The sequence below is a fragment of the Haemorhous mexicanus genome, chromosome 16 (assembly GCF_027477595.1).
Source record: "Haemorhous mexicanus isolate bHaeMex1 chromosome 16, bHaeMex1.pri, whole genome shotgun sequence".
In the NCBI taxonomy this organism is placed as follows: Eukaryota; Metazoa; Chordata; class Aves; order Passeriformes; family Fringillidae; genus Haemorhous; species Haemorhous mexicanus.
The window spans coordinates 2,332,262-2,339,253 of NC_082356.1; positions in this window are offsets into that span (position 1 = coordinate 2,332,262).

A 6,992-nucleotide genomic window follows, 5' to 3' on the forward strand; every position below is an offset into this window, starting at 1 on the left:
TCCCCAGGCACCTTCTGCCAAAGGCTCCAGGACAAGCCATTGTTCCTGGCTGCAGAGTAAAGCACGTTCTTCACCTCTGGTCCTGTCCTGACTGGGCCAAGGGCTACGGCATGAGTGATCTCCTGCGTGATCTGGGCAAAGGCTTCCTGCTGCTCAGGGCCCCAGTGGAAATTGTTCTTCTTGTGGGTGACCAGGTAGAGAGGGCTCACAATCTGGCTGTACTCGGGAATGTGCATTCTCCAAAACCCTATGGCCCCCAGGAAAGCTTGTGTTTCCTTCTTGCTGGTTGGTGGAGATATCACGTTGATCTTGTTGATGACCTCAGTGGGAATCTGATACCGTCCACCTTGCCACTTTACTCCCAGGAATTGGATCTCTCGGGCAGGGCCCCTCTAACCCTGGTTATTATGTCTTTCCTGGGCATACATGGTAGAGGTTCCTTCAAGGGGATCTGACAGATCATACCCGGTAGCTTGGACATGGGAGGTTGAGGCTACCTTCACTTTAGTGGAACTCCCTCTGTTATTGTTTCCCTCCTTGAGCTGACGCACCCGTGCTGCCAGGACAGAAGTGGGTTTCCCATCCCACCTTCCCACGTCTTCCCCATGGTCACACAGAAAGAACCACAGGTCAGCCCTTGGGATGTAGCCTCTCTCTCTAGCTGGGGAACGCTGGGCTGTGACTTTGGGGCCTGTGACTCGCACTGGTGCCATGTGGGAACTGTTCTTCCTCTCTCCACCCTCATCTCTTCTTGTAGGCTCTTAATAATAGCAGAGACATGAGCCTGCATTGGGCCATTGATCATACTCTCACAATTTCTAAGCTTGTTGGTGACAGAGCCCACTGTCTCTTGGTTGGTATCGGCATTAATCGTTGCAGTGAAGGTGGTGTATTGAGATGGCCCCAGATCTGCCAGACTCCACAGCATTTGCCCTGTGCACCTGATTTTGTCAGGGTCATTGTCATGCTGTCCATCCCTCCCAAAGAGTACCTCCAATGCTGCCACTTCTCTCAGCTGTTGGATCCCTTCCTCGAGGGTCTTCCAGCACATTCTATCGTTGTGCTCTTGCATTCTCTCCCTCTGGACAAACCTCTCTCTGACACTCATTATAAGCAGCTCCCAGAGGGAAAGGGACCCTGGATCCGATACAAATAACTGATTCATACCTGAGTCCTGGGTCAAGGGTCCCAAATTCCTTGCCTCACCACCATCCAGTTGCACGCCTGTGACCATAAGGTCCCCAACCCAGAGTAACCAGGTTGTATAAGCCTCACATCCCCGGCGTACAATGTCCTTGTGCAGTTCATCCACAGGGACTTTCGTACATCAGGGACTCAGTGATGATCTAAACCACTGGCTCCCCTGTGGGTTGTGAGGGCCCTCCATTCTTATCCTTACCTGGATGCTCTGATTTCATCTTAGACCTCCTTGTTTCTGCAGGAGTGACTGCTGCTGGCTGTGACTGCCTCTGCAGTTCAGCTGGAACCTGGATGGTTGTAACATCTGTGGGTTCCACTGCTGCACCATCAGACTCTCCCTCTTTGAGGCAGGGGGAGGGTTTTCACCAGCTGGGGAAATGCACTCCTTCAGCATCTGGCCCATCTCCTTCACCAGTACCCAATCTGGGTGGTTCATTTCTGAGCTGGGCTGTGGGGCAGGGTCAGGCTCTGGGGCAGCAGCATCCCTTGTCTCTGGGGTAGGTGTCAGCGTGGTTATCCAGGTTAATCTTCCCCTATCTCTGAATGCTAAATAGAACAGGCCTATCAGCAAAAATAACCACTGTATGATATCATTAGCATTTAGAGTGGATGTGAACCCTTTGAAAAGTGGTGGGACAGACCCAAAGAGCTGGGTGAAGGGTTGAGAGAAAGTCTCCCCCAATGTCATTTCCTCACAGTAAGTACCATTACTAAAATACCCCAAAAACACACAGTTAGTGTGTGATAGTTCTGAATCCATGTGCCTGCCTTCCAGAGGAAGTTAAAAATCCATTAATTTCTCACCTTATTAGGCCATAAAACAAACTGGATAACAGCCACAGCAGCCTTAGATATGGTTAGCCTGTGTTCCCAGGGATGGCCAGGCTGCTCCTGATGGGGCAGAAGGAAGAGTTCCAGGCCCTCCAAGAGGGTGAGTGAGGGCAGCGGGCTGTCAGCAGGGGCTGGCTGGGTGAGCTGCAATGCCTGGGCAGGGAGCTGCAATCCCTGCCCTGGCTGCAGTGGGCTTTGCTCCTTCTGTGGACGAGGGTGGCGTGGGCAGAGCACACAGAGATTTCAGGGACATGGGTGAGGGGATTCATGGCCAGCACCTTGCAGATGATCCCCTTGGCCCCTCCTGTCTTGTGGCCATGGCAAGAGCTGGGTGGGATGGCCCTGGCAGGAAGGTCTCCTTGGATTCCTGCACATCCAGGTTCTGACTGTGGCTCTGTTCCTCTCTCTCCCAGCCCTTCAAGGCCTGAGTGAAGACAACATCCCTTCCCATTTAAGCACATTTATACAGATGATGTTTGAGGGAAGAGCTGCAGAACTACTTTCATCTTCTGGCTCAGAAAAACCAGTGTCTCTTTAGGACCTCCAGATCCCTTGGAAGGTGAGATCACCTGGAGACCAGAGGAGATCAGCTGGAGCTCCAGGCACAGCTGATGACTGGCCCAGCTGAGCCTGTGGGAAGCTCCCATAGCTCCCACCTTCTACCTCCCTGGTGACAGCTCCCTCCCTCCAGCCCTCAGACCCTGCCCATCCCCTTTCTTCCCTCCCTGCTCATCCCTTTGCTTCACTTTCCATTAATAAAGAGTTTGGATTCTTCACTTTACCCCCATCTCTGTGGAGCTGGAGCAATGCAAATCCAGAGCCCTGGGACACACAGGCCCCTCCTGGTGTTCTCTTCCACGCCGTGTTTTGTGCACAGACACAGAGGAACGAGGGCAGATCAGGCTGGAAGGGTCCCTGTGCTGAAGGTCCATTTCCACACCACTGATCTTGCTGAGCACCCTGGAGCCCCTGGACTTTGGAAGAGCCATCCTGAGGATGCTCTGAACCCAGCTGTGAGGCATTCCATGGCAAGCATCCACAGAGGGCAAAGGAGCTTGGAATGCTGGAAGGTTTCAAGAACAGCTTCCTGAAAGCACTGCACTGCTCCATCCCTGCACAGGATCAGGAAGAGGGCAGAACCAGAGACCATCTGGGCTCAACAGAGAGCTTTGGGTGTGCCTAAGAGCAAATGAAGCAGCAGCACAGTGCCCGAGACTCAGACACATGACCGTGCCAGTGCCTGGAGTGCTGCCTGGCAGTGCTGGGATCCCAGGTGTGGTTCTGGTCCCCACAACCAAGGAATGGCAGCCCCAGGCTCAGAGCCAGTCAGAAAGCCAACCAAGTGAGACCAGAGCGAGGGCACCTTTCCAGTTTCTCTTGGGCATGGCCGCGAAACAACCCCTGCTGCTTCTTCCTCCACCTGTGTTTGGGGCGTGCTGGTGGCAGAGCCAGCCAGGGTGTGCTCTGCATTCCAAAGCCTGTTGGGAGCGGGCATGAAAAGCTCTGCGTGCACAGCAGAGAGTTCTGGAAGGTTCTGGCAAGAGCGTCCTGTGGGGACAGGGCTCTGGGCTCTGGCTGGGAACAGCCTGGTTTTCCTGCCGTGAGCGCAGGCAGGAGTTGAAGCAGGTGAAGAGGCAGCGGGCACCTTGTGTTTGTAGAGGGCCTGGGGCTGCACCTCTGAACCTCCACCTGGAAACACACTTGGGGGAATAGGAGCTAGAGCTGGAGCATTCAGCCTTGCCAGCTTTTCTTAAGAGTGTGTTGGTGTTCCCCAGGAAGTCTACACATTTGGGGAAATGCCTTTGGAGCTTGCTTCTCAAGGAAAGTGCTTCCCTGGGAGCTCCCAGTGAGGTGGGAAGGGTGATCCAGGAACCCCAGGCCTGGCAGCCTGAGCTTGCCACCGGGGAAGGCCTTGGAGCAGATCCCCCTGAGTGCCATCCCACGGCACCTGCAGGGAACCAGGGCGTGTGCTGGAGGGTGGGAAAGCTCTGTGGAGGGACGGGGTCAGCTGGGGGTCCTGGTGGGGTGTTGAGGGCTTCTGGGTGGGAGTTTGGGGAGGTTGGTATTGGTGGAGTGTTAGGGAAGGAGCTGTCTGGAAAGTGAGAGGTCTAGGCTGGAATTTGAGTCAGTTTGAAGGCAGCATCTGTGGTTTGGCACAGCTTTGGTTATGGAGGGCAGAAAGAATATCTGTGACTCTTCCTGTTCATGGTCCTGATTCTCCTGCAGGGAACAAGAAGGGAGAGCTGTACTTTACTGGCCACTTAGATATCTGTACCAGGGGGAGGATTAGCCCTTTTGCCATCTACTCATTTGTTTGGGCTACTTTTGCAACACTGAGTGGACTTTCATTTCTGGACAGCTTTTATTCCTTAAGAGAATTAGGATATTATCATCCCTTCATAGAAAACTGTTTGCAAACCAAAGAACGGCCTTTTTTTTTTGCCTCTGTGTAGTGTTATGTTCTGTAAAGTGACTCTCAGTGGATGATGTTAGGGTTAATGAGTTGCTGCTTTGAGATGGGAATCAAACTTCCAACTCTTCACCTTCTCAGGCCATCCCAATGAATTTGGGAAGTTTGCAACTTTTTGGAACTCCTTGAGTTGAGCAATGGGAAGTAAAGCTTTCCTGAAGTGAGGAGTCTGAAACGCCAGATTCTTCTGTGCCTTCACCACTAAAGTGTTTCTGTGCTAAAGGAAACTACTTCAATAGAAAATAATTTCAGCATGGAGTGAGAGCTTCTGACCGAGACCAAGTGTTGCCAGCATTTGCTCCAGGTGCTCCTGCCAACAGCCCCTGCAGGAAGGAGCACAGCCCCCAATGCACGTGGGCTTTGGCTCCCTCTGGCACAGAAGCCCCCCGGGGGCACAGGTCTCTGGGGCAGGAGATGGGCACCAGCGCTGCCAGGGCTCAGGGGGTGGCAGGTCTGCTTGGGCAGGGACTCTGCCACACCTGCTGATGTCAGTGCTCCCCAGGCCCAGGGGTCAGAGCAGCATTCGTGCCCTGGCCCACACGTTCCCTGTCCATGTCACACCCACAGGTTTAGGATGGCCACCAGCTGGGACGTGTCCCAAGGAGGCCGTGCCAGCTTCTGTGGAAGGCCCCGTGCCCTTCCCAGAGCGGCTGCCTCGGCAGCCCTGGGGTCTCCTTCTGCTGCCCTGAGCCCAGAGAGCAGGGCAGCGTTTGCTGATGCTCTGAGCTGTTCCTAAAGACCCTGTCGGGCTGCCTTAAACACTTGGGGTGAGAGATTCCTTCCAACCTGGGCCACTTTGGTTCAGCTGGGGGCGGCCCCATGGCAGGGGGCTGTGTGTGCAGGGGCCCTTTGTGACACGGTGCAGCATGGTAACCATGGCACAGAAGGGGTGTCCAAGGGCTCTTTGTGACACGTGGTGACATAGGAGCTGGTGGTGACAAGAGCAGGCCACAGTGCTCGGAGCAGGCAACGGGACAGGACAGCACAGAGCGGTGCCGTGAGGAGCCCCCGCACAGCGCCTTCGATCGTGTCTGACCCAGAGCCTTTCCGAGGCATTGTTCCTGCAGCTGACCTCGAGGCCAGACCACAGGACTTGCTGACCTGTGGCCTTCCCAAGGCTCCTCTTCTGCAGGTGCCCTTGAGGGCAGAGCGTGGGACTTGGTGCCCCGGAGGCATCTCCAATCCCTGCTGCCAGTGCCCTTGAGGCCACACCACAATCCTTGACAGGAGTCTCCTGTCCTTGTGGCAGGAGCCCTCGAGACCAGAGTGCAGGACTTGCTGTCCTGTAGCCTTCCCGAGGCTTCTCTCTCGAAGGTGCCTTCCAGGCAGGACTGTAGGACTTGCTGAATCAGAGCTTTTCCAAGGCATCTCTCCTGCAAGACATGGAGCAGAGAGCCACAAGAGGGCCCAAGCTGGCCTGGGGGGAAGAAGAGGAAGAAGGCCCTGGACCTGCCCCCGCACAGGAGACTGAAGAGCTGGAGCCGTTGAGTGGTGGTGAGTGGTGGAGCTGGGCCACAGAGTTGGTGCCTGCAACCAGCTGGGCACCGCCCCATCCCATCCCATCCCATCCCATCCCATCCCATCCCATCCCATCCCATCCCATCCCATCCCATCCCATCCCATCCCATCCCATCCCATCCCATCCCATCCCATCCCATCCCATCCCATCCCATCCCATCCCATCCCATCCCATCCCATGGGCCATGCCCATGGACATGAAGGAAGAGGGGCTAGGAAGACACCCTGTAGGGCTGTGCTCCATCCCCTGGGGCATCCCAGGGCTGTCCCTGCCTGGGAAGCACAGGGCTGGGCTGTGTTCTCCTGCCTCTCCCGCAGCCCCTCAGCTCTGGCTGTGCTCCCTCTTTGCCAGGTGCAGCCCTGGAGCGCACACAAGAGCAGGACCCCGCCCGTGGCCTCTTCCACAGAACAGCGCAGGTACCTGCAGCCATCCCCACCTGGGCTGGGCCTGCTGTCACAGTGCTTGGAGCATTCCGTGCAAAATCCCTGGCTTCCTGCCCTTCTCCTACAGCTGGTTTGCAAATTCCTGAAGAGAATTCGGGAAGAAGAGACCAGCCCCATGGGCACTGGGCTCAGAGCATATTCGCACATCTTCCAAACCAAGACCAGTGCTGCCCTGCTGGATATGCTCGTAGAGGAGGGCTTTTCCAATCCAAAGCAAGTAAGCAGCCTGTGGCCAGGGTTTGATCCTCCCAGGAATGTCTTGGCCTCTTAAGCCATGCCTTCTGGTCACTGGAAACCTTTGAGGCCACATGGCAGTGTGGTGGGAAGGGCAGCACTTCTCTGGGGAAGCTGGGGACATTCCTCCCTCTGGCAGCTTTCCAAGTCTCCCTGTGCCTTCTCCAGGTGCCCGCCCTGGTCAGGTACATTCACCAGTGGCTCCTGGCCAATCAGTTTGCTGAGCACAGGCTGAACAGGACCCTTGGTGATCTCACTGAAGCACAGCCCGCTGACGTAGTCATGACGCTCCTGC